This window comes from Petaurus breviceps, unplaced genomic scaffold (assembly GCF_028583685.1).
Source record: "Petaurus breviceps papuanus isolate PSGF00001 unplaced genomic scaffold, PetGlider_PUasm1.0 90925, whole genome shotgun sequence".
Lineage (NCBI taxonomy): Eukaryota > Metazoa > Chordata > Mammalia > Diprotodontia > Petauridae > Petaurus > Petaurus breviceps.
Window position 1 is genome coordinate 16,230,320 of NW_027187380.1, and position 24,045 is coordinate 16,254,364.

The window sequence follows — 24,045 nt, forward strand, 5'->3', positions numbered from 1 at the left end:
ACACACACACACACACATATATATATACATATACATATGTATACACACACAGAGGACTGGACTCCATACTTTTCTTAGGTTGCTGCCTGCTTTTGAAGCACCATTTTAACTATCTGGCTTTATTATTATTTTGCCCTAAAGATGAGGATTTTTTCAGTTCAGAAATTTCACATTTGTTTTCTATTCCAAAACGGAGTACAGCTTACATAAGGCATCTTTCATTACAAATGGCTGGTGATTGTTTCATTCTCCTGGCTTTTTTGTTTATTTTTTTAAACCAAATTAGGATTCATTCCATAATGAATCTTTGTCAAGAAAAGTTCAAGAATAATGAATGAAGATTCTCATTTAAATTGGAAGCATTATGCCATTTCCCATGACAGTGGCTATAGGGATTAGGTGTTTGGAATTTCCTTCTTATTTCCTACTCATCCTTCTCTGCTTTTTGTCAGTCTTTTTCTCTTTTAGGGCTGGAATAGATGGAGAAGTGGTAGGAAGGATAAATGAGCTACAAGCCAGGTCTCTGTCTTATTTGTATCAGTGGGTCCAAGTGATAGTTGGCAACCAAACTTATTGCAAAAATTACATTTTAACCAAGAAGTCAACCATATTAAACAGATTACCAGTATTGTTTCTTAGAATTAGTGAATTGTTTGTTTTGTTTTACCTCTTCCTTTTGGCATGGACAGTTTCTGATATAGGTGCTAATACCAGTGAAATGATCTAGTAGCGACCTCAGAGACCATTAAGTCTAATCCCTTCAGATTTAGAGAATGAAAAAATGAGCCCAGAAGTGGCAAAGTGGCACAGCGAATAGAGCACCAGCCTTGGAGTCAGGAGGACCTGAGTTCAAATTCAGACTCCGACACTTAACACTTATTAGCCATGTGAACTTGGGCAAGTCATTTAACCCCAATTGCCCTGCCTTCTCCTCTCCAAAAAGAAAAAAAGAAAAAGAAAAAAAGAGGCCCAGAGACATAGACTGCTTTGCCCAGTGTAGGAAGTAGCAAAGTTAGAACTGAAACTGAGACCCTCTAACTCCAAAGTTAATGCTCTTTCCATCATTCCTTATTACTATAATAGTAATAATAGCATCTTTATAGTACTTTAATTTTTGCAAAGTACTTTACATATGTTATCTCCACTGACTTTTACAATAATCCTATGAGGTAAATGCCATTATTATTCCCATTTTACAGATTAAGAAATTGAAGCTGATAGAGGTTAAACGTGGAGTTAAAGACTGGAATCACAGAGCTAGTTAATATCTGTGGCAGGATATGAATTCAGGTCTTCCTGACTCCAAGTCCAGCATCCTATCCACTTCTTCCTCCATTAAAGCAAGAAGGAAAAAGAAGAGCATTTTGTATAATTCAGAGCCTGAGTATATTATCAGCACTTGTGATTTAAACAAATTTTAGTCAAAAAGAGATGATCACAGTTGAATTGTGGGAAATGGGGAGACCGTGTGTGTGTGTGTGTGTGTGTGTGTGTGTGTGTGTGTGTGTGTATGTATGTGTGTGTACTAGGGTACCTAGATCTGGAATGCTTGATATGTATGGATGGGTACAAAGAGCCTATCACCTCTTTATTCTGCCTCTTATCTTGTTTGCCGTCTGCTAATATCAATGAAGAATGCATGAATGGATGAATGAATGAAAACTCATTAAGCATTTGCTATGTGCCAACCACTATACTGGGAGCTAGGGATGCTGATATAAAATCGAAACCTTTCCTACACCCAATGAAATTACATTCTCCTGTGGGAGATAACAGATACCTGGGAGTGGTATGCAGGGAAGGAAGCACTAGCCTGAGAAGTTACAAACAACAGAGTAGTAGATTAAAAGAAAAATAAAATAAAATAATTAATTAAAATTTCCAGAGGTAACGGTTGTAGTGATTTCATTCTAGTGGTTAAGTGGTTTCTAGGCTCTCTGCTCTCAGTTTTGGTTTTGTATAGGATCAGCTGTTCTCACCTCCTATAGTACAAAAAGTAACTGATGATTCTGTGTGTTTCCTTTGAAACCATTGTGATAGGAAAAAAATCCCAACCAATCTATAAGCTATGATAAAGAAAGGAAGTAAACACTTACTGAGCACCTCCTATATACCAGGTACTGTGCTAAGCACTTTACAGGTATTATCTGATTTTGATCCTTATACCATCCCTGGAAAGTAGGTACTTGCTATTATTATCTCCATTTTACTGTTGAGGAAACTGAAGCAAACAAAAATTAAGTGACTTGCCCAGGGTCACACGACTAATAAATGTCTGAGGTTAGATTTTAACTCAGGTCTTCCTGATGCCAGGCCCAGAGGTCTTTCTACTGCACCAGCAGCTGTGCTAATATCTATCTGGTAAGAGGTTTTGACAGGCTGTTTCTCCTACTAAATCAGAAAAGTCCTTTCCCCAACTAGTTCCCAGCTCATTTCATTAATAATTATGAAACAAAAGATGTATTTCCATAGCATTTAGCACTGTGTCTGGCACTTAGTAGGTAATTAATAAATGCTTACCGACTGACTGACAGCAGTGATGCCCAAAATACATAGTTTCTGTTTGGGCTTGTAGAATTATACAACAAAGGGGCGGCTAGGTGGCGCAGTGAATAGAGTACTGGCCCTGGAGTCAGGAGGACCTGAGTTCAAATCTAGCCTCAGACACTTAACACTTACTAGCAGTGTGACCTTGGATAAGTCACTTAACCCCAATTACCTTGCCTTCCCCCCTCCAAAATAAAAGAATTACACAACAAAGAAATTCTTGTTGGCATTGTCATACACTCCTAGAGATTTCCCCCATACTAAATTTAATGACTCTTTCATTCTGGTCAAAGGCAAACAAAAGGGACACATTTGTTCATTTGGTTAATAAATCAATTGGTTCATTTGTTAACTCTCAATTTGGCCACTAGAAATTCTCTCTAATGATCTTGCTTAGGTCTTGCCTTCTTTGGGGAAATTAAATTCACCATCTTCCATTCAAGTGAAACTGTTTTTGATTCATGGGAAACTGAACTTCAGGCCACATCACTATTATAATATTCTGATTTTTCATAATTCAATTGATTTCTCAGTGTGTGTGACTACATTGTGTGTGGATAGGCTTTTTTTTTTAATAGATGTGAAATGAGAGCCACTGGAGGCAAGTCCTAGTGTGCTACAGTAGCCAACTTAATTCTCATTAGAAAACACGTCTGAGGGGCGGCTAGGTGGTGCAGTGAATAGAACACTGTCCCTGGAGTCAGGAGGACCCGAGTTCAAATCTGGCCGCAGACACTTAACACTAGCTGTGTGACCTTGAGCAAGTCACTTAACCCCAACTGCCCTGCCTTCCCCCCTCTAAAAAAGCAAAAACTAAAATAAAATTTAAAAAGCACACCCGCAACATGGGCAAGTTTGATTTTTCTCTGGATATTAATGTAATATGGCTGTTCCCTTCCTTTCCTTCAATCAATTAGAGGTTCCTCCTCTGTGCCCTTCAGAGTATTTGACATAAATCCCCTGAATCACATTTGGTTTAGACACAGCAAGACTATCCAATATGTAGTTGATAAGGCTTGTTCTAAAATGTTGCCATTCCTGTTTGACTTGTTACCTGGAAGAACTCTCACAGAGCCCAAATAGAACTGAAATTGGAATAATATGAAATGTGACCAAGAGGAGCAAGAAATTATTTGGTTTTCCTTGTTGATAGGAGAAATAACTGATTACTTTTATTTCTCTGAGCAGAGGGTACTTTCTGAAGCTAAAGCCCTCTTCACCTTTCATCTTCCTTTTATTCCATGACAAGGACTTACTTTACAAAGTTGGATTTTAATCCTTTTGAAAGGTTTGGAATGCTACTTGAATAGAAGACAAGAAATGAATTGGCACTGGGAACCTACAGATATAAATTAAAGGATCGTAAGGTAGCTACAGACCAGCCCTTGGTTTCTTTTTCCTTGTGAATAATTCAGTTGGACACAAAAAACAGCAATTATCTAATACATACTTATTAAGTTTGCTATGATATTCAGATCTTTGGTGCTAAGAAGTTGAAAGATGGATCTGACACAGACAGTGAGGTCTCAACACATAATGGCCACTGGTAATGGATACTGCCTTTCCCCAGACCAGAACGGAGATAGACCAGCTCCAGGATGACAGAAATCACTCTACTCCAGCTATGAAGGAAGGGGGAGGAGGATCAACCTGCCACTGTCTTCCTGAAGCTTAGATCTACCCTAAATGATTCAAGTTAGAAAAGGATAAGTTTGTATGAAAGGGAGAGTGTGATATTGAGGCATCAGTTCTACTGTTTTTATTTATGGGAATTTAGAGAAAGTCTCATGGAGAAGATAGAGCTTGATCTGGATTCAAGTCCATAATTAAAGGAGGAAAAAATTTCATTATGTAGAGAGGGACAGGGAAGTCCATTCTAGTTATGGTTGATATCATTTATGGAACTCACTCATCCTCAATATGGGTATATATGCAAGACAACTCTGGGTATGGGACCATCCAATGAGAAAATGGGTTGCTTCATACTGTTGGCTCTCTTTTTTGTTTTCTTTCTTATGGTTCCTCCCATGTATTCTAATTCTTCTATACAACATGACTAATATGAAAATATTTTTAATAATAATGTATATGTAGAGCCTATGTCGAACTGCATGTTGTCTTGGGGGAGGGAGGAAAGGAAGGAGGCAGAGAAAATTTAAAACTTATGGAAGTGAATGTTGAAAACTAAAAATAAATTAATTTATAAAAAAATTCAGCCTCAAATCCTTAAAAAAAAGGAAAAAAAGAAAATGAGTTGCTTCTCCTCATTGTAATAGCCAATCAGTAGATGTATTTCAGATACAGCATCACCCCTTTCCCTCATTATCATTCAATACTTCCCTATTCCATCCCTTCTCTCTGCTGATTTGAACCAGCCTCTTCTGTTGCAAACTCCCAACCTCTCCATAGTGACAGGCACTCCTTGGCTAGCTTTTTATTCTTGGAGTGACCAGTAAACAAGAGCCTTCTTCGTGTTTTGTTTTTGGTAGGAGTATTTTTTTCAGTATTGAAATTCTCTTGCTTGGCTAGATACATCCATAAAATTAATTATTCATAAACAGGATTTATAGGTCTGGCCTATCCCCTAAGACACACAGGGTTTTTTTTTAAGACACATATTGAGTTTTATTTTTTATTAAGATATTATCTCTCCTTCCCTGTTTTATTTTTAATAATAATAATATTGTTTTGAATGAAAGCAAGAAGTTTTTTTATTCATGAATAAGATGAAAATTATTTTAGAAATATTATTGAATTCTTAAAACCTGCTTTAAAAATTCCTATTTTGTGTATATTTTATAATGTACATAATAGTAGTACAGATGTGTATGTACATTGAAGGTAAATGTTCAAATTTTTTAACTTAAATGCATGGTCAGAGTAGTTTGGAAAGTACTGGTGTAGGTCAATTCATTGAGGTGGGAGAAGGGAAGATGAGATCCAGTCTACCAGCTATCCTGAGGAAAACACCTAAAGCATCTAGCAGATTAAGTCAGTGTTCTCCACTCTGACCCAGTCTGGCCTCCTCTCCAGGGCTTTCCAGTGCCCACTTGTGTTGGCAGGGCAGTTACCCAGAGAGCAATGATGCTTGGTCACTGGAAGTGCTTCTCTCCCTTTTCTTTCTTTCTTTTTTTTTTTTGCTTCTCTCCCTTTGCAGAGTCTTCCAGAAGTTCCTCTTAGGTGTAGCTCTTGGCTGTGCACTTTTAGAGTCCTGAAGCTGCCTTTCCTTGATGCATCTGGTTTGTCCTCAGTGTCTGCTATAAGCTATTGCTGCTCTGGGGACACTGCTTCTGATACCAGTTAAACAGAGGCTCGGGTGTGTCTTGATTCCTCAGGCCACTTGTAAGATTTTTCCTCTATGGCATCATCTGCTTTCATTCAATGACTCAAAACCTCCATGATCCTTTCAAATTGATTTAGGACTTATTCAGAGGTTTCCTTTTGATTGATTGACTCAATTGAGATGTCTGAGCCTTCTTGGACTGCATTAATTGGTGTGTAGAGTGGAAACTCCCACCCTTACATTAGTGTCAATCTTTCTTTGCTGTGATTAACCTCTAATGGTCTCTCCCAACCGTTCTGCTTTCTAATTATGTGGAAAGGTCTCTTTCCATAGACAGTCTCTTCCTCTTTTCTCTTTGAGAAATTGTGTTAACAGTTTACTTGCTGTAGTACATTTGAACCCTCGCTGCTTACCCTTATCTAAAAATCCTTTTTTTCCTTATATCCAGTCAGACAATCCTAACTGGAGTTACTCAAAGGCTACAGATCACGTGTGCTTAGCCCATGATGACTTATTATTCTTAGTGGCAGGTTGATCTTCCTCCCTACTTCCTTTATAGCTGGAGTAGAGTGATTTCTGTTATCCTGGAGCTGGTCTATCTCCTTTCTGGTCTGGGGAAAGGCATTACCCACTACCAGTTGCCATTCTGTGTTGAAACCTTACTGTCTGTGAGCTCATCCCCACTAGGCCATCCTCCAGATAGATGCTGCCTTCTTGTTCTCTGGGCTGAGGTGCTTAGAGGCAAAAGAAAGTGGAGGGGGTGGGACAGGGCAACGCAATTTCTTGGGTGGTGGGATGAATCAGAAAAACTCTAAAGGTGTGGACAGAGTCATAGAATTTGTGAGGGGACAGTGATCTCAGCAGCAGTCAAGTCTAATCCATTCCCAGAAGCAAACTATAGAATAACATACCTGACCAGGGGCCTCCAGCCTCTGCTTGAAGACCTCCGTCAAAGGGGAACCCACCTCTTTTTCAGTAATTCATCTTACTTTTGAACAGCTCTAATTGTTAAAAAGTTTTTCTTGACATTAAGCCAAAATTTGCCTCTCTGCAGCTTTTATCCTTTGCTCTTAGCCTTGCCCCCTTTGATCAAACAGAGTAAACATAATTCTTCTAACAAATGAAAGCCATCCTAATACTTGAAGATAGCTCTCAGGGCCCCCAGTTTAGTCTTCCCCAGGCTAAACATTTCCATTCCTTCAGCTGATCCTTGTGAAATGTCTCGACTGAAGTCCATCTTCCAGGTCCTCCTCTGGATACCCTAACACATTGGTTCTGAATGGGTCTGGGACCTTATGGGGATCCCTAGTACCCTTTAAGGGGGTTTACAAAGTCAAAATTATTTTCCTAATACTGCTAAGGCATTTTAATTTCTAATATGCTAAATATTCATTGATAAAGCCCACATAAACAAAAGCTCATTGAGGCTTTGTTTTGGGGCTAAGAGGATAGAGGGTCCTGAGAACAGAAAGTTTGAGCACAGGGCTGCACTAGCTTGTTAATGTGCTTATTCAACTGTGGTCCCCAGAACAGAACTCGGTACTCCAGGGCAGAGTAGAGCATTGCAACTTTATTCCTGAAAGCTCTGACTTTGTAAGTGTAGCCCAGGATGGCAGTCACCTACAAACAAAATAAATTGGAATTAAAAAAAATTCATTTTATTAGATTCCATTTCTAATTAGATTCATAGTCTTTCAGGATCTTTTTGAATCCTGACATCAGTCATGACAAGATTGGAGTCAACTGGAAACATTATGAACATGCCATCTAGACCTTTGTCCAAGTCCTTGATAACATTTTTAAAGTAGCACAGGGCCAGAAAGAGATCCCTGGATACTCCCCTGGAGACCTCCTGCTATATTGGCATTGCATCATTAACAGTTACACTTTGAGTCTGGCTAAGTTCTGAATTCATCTAACTGTATTATCATCTAGTCTACATCTCTATCTTTAAGATACTTTTTATTTAAGATAAAATACTTTATTAAAAGCTTGTCTAGAATCTGAGTGAACTGTAGTTACTATATTCTCATGGTGATGGGTTGAATCTAAGAAGATGAAATTTGATGATAAATGGGAAGTCCTAATTTCTTCACCAAGCTGGATCTTCTTCGACCAGCATAGATTAGCAAACTACCTATGACTTGGTAAATTGGTCCTAATGGATTAGACTGGGGCACAGAGATATTAAGTGACTTTTCATATTGAAATTAAAATGCCTTAGCATTATTAGGAAAATCACTTTGACTTTGTGAACCCCCTTAAAGGATACTGGGGATCCCCAGAGGGTCCTAGGCCCTCTGAGTATCCAGAGGAAGACTTGGAGGATGGTGAAGGGACTTGAGTTGAGACATATCACAAAGATCAATTAAACTCCCTATGAATTAATTAAATTAGTCCTATTGGATTTTGCTGTTTTTATAATTAATATGGTCCGTTGTTTCAGTTAATTTTTATTTGACTCTCTAGAGTTCTTTGAGTAAACCATCATTTCTGCAAAAAGCAATGATTTTGTTTTTTTCCTTTTCTATATTTATTCCCTCAACTTATTTTTTCTTTTCTTACTACTATAACTAGCATTACTATAACAATATCAAATAATAGTAGTAATAATGGAAATCTGTGTTTCACCTCTCATCTTACTGGAAAGGTCTTTAGCATCTTTTCTGGGATGATTCTTGGTTTCAGATGAATACTATTTACCATGTTAAAGAAAAGTTCATCCATTTTTAATTTTTAGTGTTTTTTTTTTAGTAGAAATGTGTTGTATTTCTTTTTTTTTTGTTATTTTTGTTTGTTTTGCTTTTTGGAGGGCATTTGGGGTTAAGTGACTTGCCCAAGGTCACACAACTAGTTTTTTTTTTTTTTTTTTTGCGTGTGTGAAGTGTCTGAGGCTGGATTTGAACTCAGGTCCTCCTGACCCCAGGGCTGGTGCTCTATTCACTGCGCCAGCTAGCTGCCCCTATGTGTTGTATTTCTGTTAAAAAAATGTTTAATCTATTGATAAAATTACATGATTTTTATTGTTTTTGTTAACATAATCTGTTATGTTGATAATTTTCCTAATATTGAATGAATCTTACATTTCTGGCATAAATCCCATTTGGTAATAGTATGTAAGCATTCTGATTTGTTTCTCTAGGCTTGTTGCTAATATTTCATTTAATATTTTTGCATCATTATTTATTAGGGGTATTGGTCTATACCTTTATTTCTATGATTTTGTTCTGTCTGGTTTAGGTAGCAGGACTAGATTTCTATCATAGAAGAAACTTAATAGGATACCTTTTCTATTTAAAAAAATCTTTTGTCATTTTGCAATTAATTGCTCCTAGTTTTGTTGGCATATAGTTGGGCAAAATAATTTCTTGTAATTTCCTTTAATTCTTCATTTCTTGTGAATTTTTTTTAATATTTGTTTTTGGTTTTCCTCTGCCTTTTAAAACATCAAACTAGTTGATGGTTTAATTTGTTTTTTCAAAAAAACAGCTCAGCTTTATTTATCAATTTGGTCTTTTTTTCTTTTAATTTTGTTAATCTCTTTGATTTTCAGAATCCATACTTGGTTTTTAGTTTTCTTTTTTTTGGTGACACTTTTCCTTTAAAAATTTTGCATGCCTAATTCATTTTATTCTTTTTCTCTTTTGTTGAATAAGATGTTTAGAGGTATAAATTGTTCCTCAATGTTTTGTCTGCATTCTCAGAGTTTTGGTGTATTTTTTCATTGTTTTTCTTTTTTTTTTTTTAAATTTTAATCTTGTTTATTGAACAAATAGATTAAAATAAATGCTTTCAAATATTAAATAAAATCTACAGAAATAGCTTTAAGTCAAACTGATAAATGTTTGGAAGAGTTTTAGAATACTCATTGCCACAAAGAGCCCCATGATTTTAGAAGACAGTGACAAATAGCTTTGAATAATACGCAAGATTGAACACTAAGGGAAGATTAGTTCACCTCCTTTTCAGGACATTTATGCCAAAATGCAAGAACTGCTCACTCTTGTAAGACTAACGATTTCCCTAAAGTGTTAGTGTGAAATCACAAGTAGAAAAATTAGCTAATACTGTGGGATTTCCATTAAATTCAAATTATTATAATCAGGCTTTTAAGAATTATGAAATTCTATACCTTATGCATCAGGTTCAGAATATTCTGAATAATAAACTTATCCCAGTGGGGATAATCATAATTATGTTCTGTTGGCCTTATTATTTGGACTTTTATTCACTTGGGTTTTAAAGAATATTTTAGTCTAATACATTTTTCCACATTTTTAATATTTTATTTTATTTTGATAGTTGGTCTATCTTGTCTAGGCTGGAAGTGCTATGGCCACTCATGGGTCCTTTCCCTAAACTGATCAGCATGGAATCTTTAACCTGCTGTTTCCTCTCTGGTCTGGTTTATCTCCTTAGGCAGCCTAGTGGAATTCCCAGGAACCTACCATATTGGTACCAGACTTAATGTGATTGCCTTTATCCATGCTGCAGCTTAGAACTCCTGAGCTCAGGAGATTCATCAACCCTAGCCTCCTTGGTAGCAGGGATTATATGCATGTGTTATCAAAAACAATAACAACAAAAAACCCAAACCAAATAACCAATATAAAAAAATTCACAACAAATGAAGAATAAAGGAAATTATAAGAAATTATTTTGCCCAATTATATGCCAACAAAACTGTCTTTTAAAAAGTGGATAAAAATTTGCAAAAAAAAAGAGGAAGTTCTAAGATACAGAATTAGAAAATAGAGAGTTTAAAATCTGATGGATTTCAAATTCTAGGCTTCTCTAGACACAAACCTTTATACTTAGTCTCTATGCTGTACTCTGGGTAACACAGATGCTCACAGTAGATCTCCCCCGTCCTCTCATGTAATTTCATTTTCAGAAGAGGTACTGATTTTTATTGTTTGAGTCTCCTTATCAGGGTGATCACTGTATCAATGAAATCATAGGCCTCGTACCAAATCCTGTCCTGTAGTAAGTGATTTGTTGGTTTTATTTTTGTAATTATTGATGTTGTTTTTTTTCTTAATTATGTATTTGAAGAATGATTCATTGTTATCTCATTGTCAGATCTTGCCATTTCTACTGAGTAATGCAATTGCCAGCTGGTGTATTTCAACATTAGAAGGGTGATACTTGTGTGCTTGAAAACTAATCATTTGAAATAACTTGCATATTTTTTAACTAGTGCCCAAGACAAGGTGTCTGGGTTATCATAGCCTAGAAGAATAATTGGCACAATATTATGATTCCATTTTGAAAGGAATGTCTTTTTCAAGGAAATTCTTCTGCTCCTTTTTCATGAATGTAGACTTTCTTATCCTCCTTGTTTCCTTATCAGAAAACAGGGAAATCAAAAGGGATGAAACTCAAGCCAAGAAATGTGGCTTCTTGCTAAAAGCCCTGGAAAAGGACTTTTGCATAAGAGGATGCTGAAAACATAAGCTAAAAAGGATGTCTGAGGAACATACTCAAAAGAGCACAGAATCCTAGATTAGAGTCTCAGCTCCACTACTTCCTAGTCAAATGACTTTGAACCAATCACTTTATCTCTCTAAGTTTCATTTTTGAGCTCTGATCATCCTATCTCACCAGGATGGTGGGAAGATGTGATGAGAAAATACAGGGCAAAGCACTTTTCCAGGATCATGGGACCTCAGATTTAGACCTAGACAGGATATTCGAGGTCCATCTAATCCAAAGAAGCCATTCATATGAATAAATATTTTATGTTGTGCAAGTGAATAAGATTTAATGGCGGCGGGGGGGGGGGGGGGGGGGGGGGGGTGAGCCAAGATGGTGGAGTAAAAGCAGGAACTTGCTTGAGCTCTTGCTCCAATCACCTCCAATACCAGTAAAAATATGACACTAAACAAATTTTAGAGCTACAGAACCCACAAAGTGACAGAGAGATCTTCCACTGAAGACAACCTGGCAGGCCGAAAGGAAGGGTCTGTTGCACCAGGCTGGGAACCGAGCACAGTCCTGTGTGAGCTGCACTGGTCCAGACCTATGACCAGACCAGGTGGAGCGGACTTCAGGAGAGTGAATCACCAGCAGCTATGGCAGTTTCTAGACTTCTCAACTCATAAATGCCAAAGAGAAAGTAAAAGGTCAGGGAACTCTGTTGGAACTGCGTGAGAGAAGAACGTAGTCTGGCTCCTGTCCTTGGGGCAACAGAGGTGATGGTAGCATGGTGGCTGCAGCTGCTGCCATGGCTGCCCCCGGAGCTCCTTGCCTACAGATCATAGGGGGACCAAGCGACCATTCAGAGGGTAATTGCTCTTGCTTTGACCTGCTTGGATCTGGGTCACAGTTTTGGGTGGTGTTCCTGGTGCGAGGAATGCTAGTGTGCCAGAGCTTGTGGTGGCTGTGGAGAGGACACCTTCTTCATAGCTCTGACAATATCTCTGGCAGCAGCTATGCAAACCCCAGAAATTTGGGACACAGCTCTTTTCACTCTGGAAGCAGAATTCTACTGTGGCAAAGAGCTCAAAAGTCAAGCAGCTGGCTGGCAAGATGAGCAAACAGAGGAAGTGCAGTCAGACCATAGAATCTTTTTCAGGGGACAAAAAAGATCAAAACATAGAACCAGAAGAAGACAACAAAGTCAAAACTCCTGAATCAAAAGCTTCCAAGAAAAATATGAACTGGTCACAGGCCATGGAGGAGCTCAGGAAGGATTTTGAAAATCAAATAAGAGGAGTGAAGGGAAACTTGGGAAGAGAAAGGAGAATAATGCAAGAAAATCATGCAAAGCAAGTCAACAACCTGATTGAGGAAAATAACACTTAAAAAAATAGACTGACTCAAATCGCAAAAGAGATCCAAAAAGCCAAAAAGGCTCACTGAAGAGAATAATTCCTTCAAAATTAGATAGCAAACGGAAGTTAATGACTTTATGAGAAATCAAGATAATATAAAATAGGTCCAAACAAATGAAAAGATAGAAAGCAATGTGAAATATCTCATTGGAAAAACCACTGACCTGGAAAATAGATCCAGGAGATATAATTTAAAAATTATTGGACTACCTGAAAGCCATGATCAACAAAAAGAGCCTAGAAACCTGTCGAGGGCCAATTCTGACCCGGTCCATACATGGGAAGAGTCTGGTCCAGGATTTCTCCCAAGCCAACTTCCCATGAAGGCTATATTATGTCTTAAGATTGGCTCACCATCTCTTCCTGACTTGCAGGCATTTAGGACATGATGACTGAGCAGTTACCCAGACATAGATGCATGCAAGTGAACAAGGTACATTAAAACATATGGATGTATGTAAATGAATTTTAATAATAATAATAATTTAAATAATAAATAAATATGAAACATTCTCTCATGGTAGCCTAAGAGACAATTGCTTTATATTCATTATATAAACCCTGCTCTCTAATCAATAAATTGGAACTGCAATGACAGAACCTGCCTGGCTCATGTCCAATCATTCCACAGTCTTCAGTTTGGCCAGAAAACATCCTTTAAGAAATTCTCAAGGAAAGTTGCCCTGATATTCTAGAACCAGAGGGCAAAATAGAAATTGAAAGGATTAACTGGTCACCTTTTGAAAAATATCACAAAAAGACAACTCCTAGGAATATTATAGTCAAATTCCAGAGTTCCCAGGTCAAGGAGAAAATATTACAAGCAACCAGGTAGAAATAATTTCAGTATCATGGAAACACAATCAGCATAACACAAGAGCTAGCAGCTTCTCTACATTAAGGGATCAAAGGTCTTAGAATATGATATTCCAGAGGTCAAAGAAGCTAGGATTAAAACCAAGAATCACCTACCCAGCAAAACTGGATATAATGCTTCAGGGGAAAATATGGTCATTCAATGAAGTAGAGGATTTTTAAGTATTCGTGATGAAAAAATCAGCGCTGAGCAGAAAATTTGACTTTCAAATATAAGAAGCAAGAGAAGCATAAGAAGGTAAACAGGAAAAAGAAATCATAAGGAACTTTTAAAAGTTGAGCTATTTACCTCCCTACATGGAAAAACAGTATATGTGTGTATAAATATATTTGTGAGTGTGTATATATGTGTGCATGTATATATAGACGGAGGGCACCAGATAAGTTGAATATCAAGGGATGATATCTAAAAAATAAAATAAAGAGGTGAGAGAGGAATATATTGGGAGGAGAAAGGGAGAGATAGAATAGGGTAAATTATCTCATATAAAAGAGGCAAGAGAAAACTGTTACACTGGAGGGGAAGAGCAGGAAGGTAAAAGGGAATGGGTTAACCTTACTCTCATTGAATTTGGCTTAAGGAGGGAATAGCATACCCACTCAATTGGGTATTTTACCCTACAGGAAAGTAGGGGGGAAGGGGATAAGAGGGTGATGATAGAAGGGAGGGCATATTAGGGGAGATGGTAGTTAGAAGCAAACACTTTTGAAAAGGGGGACATGGTCAAAGTAGAAAATAGAGTAAGTGGGGGGAGGGATAGGATGGGGAGAAATATAGTTAATCTTTCACAATATAACTACTTTGGAAACGTTTTGTGTAACTACACATGTACAACCTCTATTGAATTGCTTGTCTTTCCAGTGGGGGTGAATGAGGAGGGAAGAAGGGAAAGAATCTGGAAATCAAAGTTTTAAAAACAAATGTTAAAAAATTGTTTTTTACATGCAACTGGAAAATAAGATATATTAGCACTGGGGTATAGAAATCCATCTTGCTCTACTAGAAAGTTAGGGGAGGGATGGGGGAGTATATAAGAGAGAACAGATTGGGGGAAGGGGTATTCAGTACGCATGCTATCTTGAGGGGGTAGGGGAGAGATGGAGAAAATCTGTAACTCAAAATCTTGTGGAAATGAATGTTAAAAACTAAAATAATTTTTTTTTAAAAAGGAAAAAAAGATTTAATTGCTAGAGGTTGAAGATTTGGGAAGAGGATATTGAGAATACTGGAGAAAGTAGATGGGTATAGGAGCAAACAGAGGTTTAGGGGTATTGGCTTTGGCAAAGAGAATGATCATATTTTTGTTAGAAGCTTGGGGACATAAGTAAGTGGGAGATGATGTGGGGTTTTATACTTGTCCAGTCTACAAGAAAAAACAGTGAGAACAGAGCCAGTAGCACTTTCTAACCTTTAATGAAGTGGACCACAGGTCTTTCTCACAATTTGAGATGTCCCTTTCCTCCAGGAACTTGTTTTTTTAATGTTTAATACCCAAATATGCAAAAGAGGTATGGTAAAATACAGAATCTCATTGGTAGACCTTGCTCTTGGGGGCCAAAAATGATGTATCAGTAGAAGGGTCATGGGATGGGCAAAGCACAGGACATTTCTGCTGATCTCTGCAGGTCATAAGATGGTGACCTGCTCATATTGGATAAGACAGGGAGGTACAAAAATAAGGTGAGGGACATCAAGGTATCCCACCCATTCTGGGTTTGGGCATGGGATCTGAATAAAAGAGAATGGAGATATTTTTGTCAGCCTTCTTGTGGTTATGAACCACAAGAGAGCTTCATAACTGGTTAACAAATAGTGAACATCGCATTAAAGTTTGAGACCTGTTGTAAAGTCTTACTGTAAGATCCTGTCTTATCTAATTGCCCTATATGATTTATGTAATATCAAATTGAATAAAGAAGAATAGGGGCACAAATAAATAATTTCTCACAGTGATGTCAGTGGGTTTTGAGATGAAGAGGAGAGCTCATGGTGAATAGCCTCAGTTTTTTTTCCAGCAAAGTGAGAGGGGCTAGGGAGAGATGTGGGAGGATTGAGGGGAAAAGAGAAAGTTTGAAATAACTTCTGTGGGAAGTGAGATTTGGAATCACTTAGGGAGGAATAAAAGGACCATCTTGTTGCAGTGAGGGCCCAGTTAAGGTAAGATAACATGAGTCTGTGATGTGCCCGGTCAGCAGAATTCTGAGACTTCCTCCAGGTGTGTTCAGCATCTCATGGATAGGAGTGGAGGAGGTGGAGAGGGAGTGATCTTGGGCTGGTGTCTTAGAAGAAATGAGTGGCAAGAGGATGAGAGAGCAAGGGATTAATGAGCAGAGATCAGTTTACATTTCAAATGTCTAATGGATTGAAATTGGATAGAGAGCACAATGAAGACAGCAGGTGTGTTGCCATGAGAAGATCCTGGGGGTGGAGGAATTGGAGGTCTCAGGGTAAAGAGTTAATTAATGGGGGGATGAGGGATAGGGAGAGATGGAATGATAGAAGTCATGGTCACATAGGAAAATTTCAGTTTCTAATTAGGGAAGTAGAACACTTGTGGGTCATGGTGAAATTTAGTATGTGTCTATCACTGTGGGGCTAAACAGGAGTGAAGGAGAAGGCCCTGGTAATTAAGGAGATTGAGGACATGGGAGGTTAGGGAGTTTGGGTGAGCATTTATGTGTAATATTGAAGTCTCTTAGTATAAGGAGAGGGAGGGAGGAGAGGAAGGAAGGGAGGAGAAGAATATGATAAACCAGGTGCTGAACTTCTTCCTAGGGAAATAATGCATTTGTTAAAGCCTACTAGCACTGTGCTGATATTGAGGATACCAGTACAAGCAGAAAAAACAGTTCCTACTTTCAAGGAGCTTACATTTGAATTGAGGGAAGACAATACATAAAGAGAGGCTGGAGAAGGGGATGTGGGATGATGCCCTTACAAGGGCAAGGCTGGCATTGAAGATGTAGAGAAGCCTAAAGAATGAAGAATGATGGGATTATGGCCTGGCCACCTTATGAAAAGGTAAGCTGGGCCAGAGACTAAACAGTGAGAAGTGAGTGAGGGCCAGTGTGGAGGTATTGCAAGGGTGAAAAGGATGCTAGCAGACAAGGAGTTGAAGTTCTGAGAGTGAGGAGGGGAGCCAGTGGGGACATGGGCATGTCCTGGGCACCTTTAAAAAATGATGGCCTAGACTAGGAATGCAGCAACCAGAAGAGAAGGGATGAAGGGTGTTTCCTATTTTAGAAAGGAGGGAGAATGACCTGGTGGTCAGCATACTGCAACCACCATAATTTGGATTTAGTAGGAACTTTCTGATTAAGTGTAATTCAAAGTAGGCCAGCTTCCTGGCTGAAGGGGAGATTCTGGAAGTCACAGTAGAGAACAGGGAGCATTGCAGCTCCCCCTCCAGGGACCATGTGTTAAGGGGTACAAGAGAAAGATAGTACTGGAGATACTGGCCAATGTGGTCGGGGGGAGCCAGGATTCAGCCAAAGCTAATGGAAGGAATGTGAACAATAGAGGTCAAGATGAAGGGGAGTTTATTCAGTATAGAACAGAAACTCCAGAAGACACAGTGGAAGGGTGGGCAGAGTCAGAGTGGGATTAACTTGAAAAGTCTGCCCCTAGAGCTACAGCTGTCATCAGGGCAACAGGCTTCCTGGAGCCAGCATTGCCAAGTGCGGTTGGTGGGGCAGGGAAGTGACTGGTCAGCTGGTTTTCAGTTATATTTTCTTTGAACAATTATTTAACTTGTAGCAGATTCTTTCAGTTTTCCCAATCTTGTTATTGTTGTTTTGGGCCCATTTGAGGGGCATTTTAATAATTTATTTGAGTAGTATGGAGGAACTGTGCCCTGGGTTACTTTTCATCTGCCTGACATTTTCCCAGGATTTTATCCCATTCATTTAAAATAGACATGTGATGTGATTACATGAGGTGTAATGATCCCCAGTGCCAAACTACTTCCTTCCCAGACCATCTCCCCAGAGCAGTCTAAAAAAGTAATTTTGATATGAGTATATCCTCATATGCTTTCTTTTTTTTTTTAAAGGAAATGTTATTCTTTTCTCTCTCTTGAGTTTAACTCATTGAAAATATCTCTCAGATTTAGAATTATGAGTTGTTTTTCTGGGAATGTTCTTAGAGGCTCAGGGAAGGCAAAAACATCCACTATCATGGGCCTAGACTTAATAATCCCTTTAAAGAATTTGCTAGGGGGCTGCATTGTAGCCTTGTTGATGTGTTCCCTCACTCCAAAATACTTGGCTTAGAATTGAGTTTGAGCAACATTAATCTAGAATGTAGAGCAGTGCTTCTCAGACTGTGGGTTGTGACCCCATATGGCAACAGTAAAAGGTTTCTCTATGTTCAATGGCCAAAAGTTAATTAAAAATCAAACACGTAGTGAATCTGGGTTCTTTATGGAAGGGTTTGCCCATTACAATCACACAACTTCACTGCAGCCTTGGTTCTGAGCACTTTGCACTGTACATGCCCTCACACCAAGCAACGCCAGCTAATGCTGCCAAAGCGGGAAAAGGGGGTACAAGTGGAAAAAGTCTAAAAAGCCCTGACATTGTAGTGAACGCTGAAATTGTTGTCCTGCTATACATATTCATCAGTGAACCATGGAGCATTATTTAGAAATACTGAGTTAAAGCACAGTATATATATGGTACCTACAAGGCTGGCAGACTGTTCTTCATTAAAAAAGGATTTCTTATGTTTCTTATAGAAGGCTGAGATAAGAAAGTCATCAAAAATGACAGCACACACCTGCCTGCCCCTTTGTGCATTGTACTTGAAAAGCACAATATCTGTGGTGTTTGGGATTTAGTCAGCTAGACTGAGGCCCTGGTGAGGAGCTCCAGGAAGGGTCATGTCCTTAGGACTTCCCTGCCCCACCAGACCTTATCTTTTAGCCCCTCCTTGCATCCTCCAGTGTGCTGGGCATTCCTATTCACTTTCTACTGTGCCTTCTGGGGCCCTAGAACCTATCATCTGTCCTGCTGTCACTCCCTCCAGACCCTTGGGCCTTACTGTCGGAACTGTTACTGTGCCCTAAAGATCCTCAGGTCTTGCTATCCACCCTGAAGGCACACCTTGATTTTCTGTCTGCCCCGAAGTTCAGCTCTATTATGCACATTATCTCTCCTATTAGAATGTGAGCCCCTTGAGATCTGAGCCTGCCTTCCTTTTCTGTTTGTATACCTACTGCTTAACTTGGTGGTAAGTGCTTAATAAATGCTCATTCATTCATAGCTGTTGCTCTGGAGAGAAGGTGAGATGAAACCATCCAGTATGGGTGTTTTCACACAAGTCCCAGACCACTGTCTTTTTAAGGAGTGACTCTTAAATCATAGGTAAGCTTCCCTTGGTGAATTCTGGGGTATCAACTCACAGCACCTTGGGGTCCCTGTGATTATTGCTTCTTCAGTCCTCATTAGACATGATCACTGACAATTCCTGGGTGCTACTTTCCAGTAGAATATAGATGCCCCTAGATGTTCAGTTAGACCAGTGGAACCCTTAGGGATGACAGCAAGAATTCACACAAAGGTAGGAATCTGCAGTCTCCAAGAACTCATTTTGCTTATTTAGAGGAATCCTGTTTCCCTGTCTCTTTTGTGGTCAAACCACTCAGACCAAACTTGTGAGCTCCTTGACAGCAGAGGCTGTATTTTTGCCATTGTGTTAATTTTATTTCCTCATTTTTTTTTTATAAAACCCATTTTTGTCAGCTCTTTTATTGAAAGCAGAAATCATGTCTAATACTACCCAGCACACCTGGCACAGAGCTAGGCACTGAGTAATTACTTATTGATTGAATAGATAAGTGAAACTGAGAAAGAACTCTGGTTGATCATTTAAAAAATACATATCTCCAGGGCAGTCTAAAAATACCACTAATCATCTGAAACCCACTCAATTGCTTGGGATCTAGCCGTTACCCTTGGATGGCTTAAGTCAGTACCAACATAGCATGTCAAAGAAGGAAAAAAAATTCCATTATACAAGCTATGCAAATGAGCTCAGGCTTCTTCTACTCAAGAAAGAAATCAAATAACTGAAAATGGCAATCCTAAAATAAAGTTAACAGAGGGACCAATGTTCCCAGGAGTGCCTTTCTGGACACTCAAGTTCACCTTATTATCATTGCATTATCATTGTACAGAAGTAAAGGAATAAGGCCAAATGAGGATGTATGAATGAATGTGTGAATTAGTGATTGAATGGAGTTTCATATCATCATCATCATCATCACCACTAGGAAAACCTCATAATCCTGAAAGATGTAATCTTTCTTGGTTTTCATACCTTCTACCCTCTGCCACTCTTGAGCATAGAGCCATGAACTCCAAAATCTCTATTTAAGGAAGGGACCTGTGGGAGATAACCTGTAGTGAAGTTTCCTCATTCTGAACATCCTATTAGATTCTTATTTCTTCTTTATACTTTGTAACTAAGTTCAGTATTGTTTTCCCATACATATGCGGTCATTGTGTATAAAGGAAGCAAAGGGTTAAGTTTCTATAGAACTGCAAGGATCGCTGAAACAAGACTACTGATAAAAAGTACCAGACAGTAGCCTTGGGAATAGTTGAGGCAGTAACCTTGGGAGGAAGTTGTGCTCTCAGAGAACTCCTAGATAATACTAAAAATGAAATAAGGTAGAATAAAAGGAGCAGGCAGCAGCAGGTGAATTTGACCAGTTAGAAAGCAGACAGCGGCCTTGGGACACTCAGACCCAGATAAGGACACATTTAGGTTGTACTGGTGGGAGTTCAGTATTCTGGGGTTGTTACTGCACTTGCTTAATGAGCCTCATGTATTATACATGTATTATGTATATTATCTAACAATTAGAGCCTCATTAGTAATAATTATGGTAAGGTGGGACAGGGGTTGGAGGTGGGGTTAGGATTATGATAAAAGAAGTCTGTGAGCTTCTGCAGCTTGCTCTTCTCAGTCAGCACCATTTTAGGTGCATTGGGAGTGCCCTTTCTTGAGAAAGAAATAAATATCTCCCTTCTTTTACTACAACTCTTTGAGTCTCCATAAATTATTGATAAAGGGTCTTCGTGTCCCACACAGGGCTCAGGACAGGTATCTCCTCATTTCCATCTGGCTGTACTACTTTGAGCCTTCACCACCATGCCCCCATTTTGGGTACCTTGCACTCTCCTCCTCACCAACTTTTCAGGATTTTTGTGTGTTGTCTTCCTCTGTTAGACTGTAAACTCCTTGAGGGCAGGAGCTGTCTTTTATTACTATTATTATTGTATCCTCAGCGCTTAGCACAGTGCCTGATACATAGTATGCAATTAGTAAACATCTGACTGTTAACTGACAGCTGGTAGAGAACAGGTTGGATTGCAGCAATCTAACAATAAGGAGCACGTTACCTGATTTTGATGTTCATCAGGGGACAGGAATGTGGCACTCTGGCCGGTGGGGACTTGGAGAATCTGTGGCAAGTGGAATTGGAAATGAATGATTTGTCTGTGGTCTGAGAGCTGAGACAGAGATGTAGTAGCCCTCATTTTTGGAGGCTAGAGGGCTTCCCTACTTATTTCACCTCATCTTATCAGTTTTGAGGCCAGTCTCACCTTGTGATACAGACCTTGCAGAATTTTCCAGGAGAGAAGGGCATCCATTGTGGAATGGTCAGTTGTGTTCTAGTTAGCAAAAGGGACAGCATTTAAGTGTTTTTCTATTATGTGGAATGATTTTGGGTTGTGCTACAAGTGTCATTATTATTTCAATTTCTCAGGAATAAAAAGAGCATCAATTATTTAACATCACCTCCTGTGTCTGTGTGAAACAGGAAGAGTGGGAGGAGCGAAAGGAGGATTTAGAGTGATAAAAGAGGAATCTAGTAAAGTTGCCTCCTGCACCCCTTCCCACAGCAGGAGAGCAGCTTTTGCGAGGAAGAAGGTGATTTTCAAGAGGCCCACTCCCTACTCCACTGCTGTGTAACTTTCTGCCTTTTGGAAAAAAAAAATTAGGTACAGTGAGCAGTGGAGTACAATTAGGCCACCTGGCCTTTCCCTTTTTCCTTCACCCTGGTGTTTTGACCTGCTAACAAGTCCCAATTAAAGGACCTGCTTAGCATGGAGTAAGGAGAGGTTCAGAACCATCACAGCTAGAAGAGGTGAAATCTAGCAGAGAATGTTAGTATTGTTGTTGTTTTTTTCCTTTTTTTCAAATGAAAAAAGGCTTTTTTATAAAAATAAATAATAAAATAAAAAAATTTTATTGTGTGTGTTTGTATATGTTTGGTGAAGGTCAGTCAGGCTTTCCTACATTTAGTCACTGAATATCCTGGAGTGATTGACAAAGATAGGCCCTTCTGCTTTGCCGTCTCCTGCCTCAGCTATGAGCAGAAGAGAGATGTTTCTGATTAGATCTGGTGCTGAAGGATATAATGAGGGGCAGAGGGAGGCACGGAATGAAAGCACAGAGACATTTGCTTTTGAGAATTTGGACAAACACAGATGGCTTACAAATAAATTGTTGGTGCTGCTGGGTAGCTTAATGACAGTCAGTTGTTGCTTAATGCTAGTGCATTTTCTTTTCCATTATAAACTTCATTTGGGGATGGGCCCATCCATTCAGTTCTGCTCTGGGCATTTAATTTAGTGACATGTTTCTGTGTCTCAGTATCAAACAGTAGTTGTCTTCCTGATTCTAGAGACCTTCAGCCATAATGAATTGTGTGTGACTTTTATTTATTATTTATTATTTTTTCTTTTTTTTTTTTGGTCTTTATTAATTTGTTTACTTTTTAGTTTACAAGATTGATTACCACAATTCCTTGATTTTCAGATTTTCTCTCCCTCCCATACTCCCCCTCATGGCAGCTTACAATCAAGTATATTATCTGCAAATGCTTTCACATTAGGCATTAGTCAGGTTATAAAGAGGGATTGTATCAGATTGAATGAAAAATGGTAAGGAGGAAACAAAACCAAACAAGAAAAAGATCAGGTAGTTTACTTCAATCTGGATTCATACTCAGTTCTTTCTAATTCTTTCTCTGGATGTAGACATCTCTCTCCATCAAGAGTCTTTTGGGGTTGACTTATGACTCTGGGTTGCTGAGAAGAGTCCAGTTTATCAAAGTTGGTCGTCACACATATGTTGTGTCTGTAATTGTGTACAAATTCATCCTGACTCTACTCTTCTCAGTCAGCATCAGTTCGTATAAGCCTCTCCAGGTAAATATGAAGGCCATCTTGTTTCTTATTAGCACAATAGTATTCCATAACATGCATATACCACAACTTGTTCAGCCATTCCCCAATTGATGGGCACTCCCTTAATTTCCAATTCTTTGCTACCACACAAAGAGCTGCTATAAATATTTTTGTACAAATGGGTCTTTTTGTCACTTCTATGATCTCTTTGGAATATAACCCTAGAAGTGGTATTGCTGGGTCAAATGGTATGAAATTATTTATAGGCCTTTGGGCATAATTCCAGATTGCTCTCCTGAATGGTTGGATCAGTTCACAACTCCACCAGCAATGCATTAGTGTTCCAATTTGTCTGCATCCGCTCCAGCATTTGTCATTTTCCTGTTTGGTCATCTTAGCCAATCTGACCGGTGAGATGTGGTACCTCAGAGTTGTTTTGATTCGCATTTCTCTAATCAATAGTGATTTAGAGCATTTTTTCATATGCTTATAAATATCTTTAGTTTCTTCCTCTGAAAACTGTCTGTTCATATCCTTTGCCCATTTATCAATTGGGGAATGACTTGTATTCTTTTAGATTTGACTCAATTCTTTGTATATTTTAGCAATGAGTCCTTTATCAGTGACATAGATTGTAAAAATTCTTTCCCAATTTTCCACTTCCCTCCTAATCCTGGTTACATTGGCTGTGTTTGTACAGAAGCTTTTCAATTTAATGTAATCAAAATGATCCATTTTGCATTTTATAATGCCTTTTAATTCTTGTTTGGTCATAAAGTCTTCCCCTCGCCACAAATCTGACAGTTAAACTATTCCTTGCTTTCCCAGATTGCTTACAGTATCAGCCTTTATACCTAGATCATGCAACCATTTAGACTTGATTTTGGTATATGGTGTTAGATAATGGTCTATGCCCTGTTTCTGCTATACTATATTCCAGTTTTCCCAGCAGTTTTTGTCAAATAGTGAGTTCTTATCCCCAAAACTGGGGTCTGTGGGTTTATCCAACAGTAGATTACTATAGTCATTGACTGCTGAGTCTCATGTACCCAATCTATTACATTGATCTACTACTCTATTCCTCAGCCAGTACCAAGTAGTTTTGAGGAATGCTGCTTTATAGTACAGATTAAAATGTGGTATAGCTAGTCCACAATCCCTAGCATTTCTTTTCATTAATTCCCTTGATATTCTGGACCTTTTGTTCTTCCAAATGAATTTTGTTACTATTTTTTCCAGCTCTATAAGGTAGTTTTTTGATAAACTGATTGGTATGGCACTAAATGTATAATTTAATTTAGG

General features: G+C 38.7%; 1 protein-coding gene across 5 annotated transcripts in view; it reads left to right on the forward strand.

The window, feature by feature from the left end:
• The window catches only part of SLC39A11 (solute carrier family 39 member 11), a 564,681-nt gene that overhangs the window by 143,480 nt on the left and 397,156 nt on the right, over positions 1-24,045 (forward strand). The window lies entirely within an intron of this gene.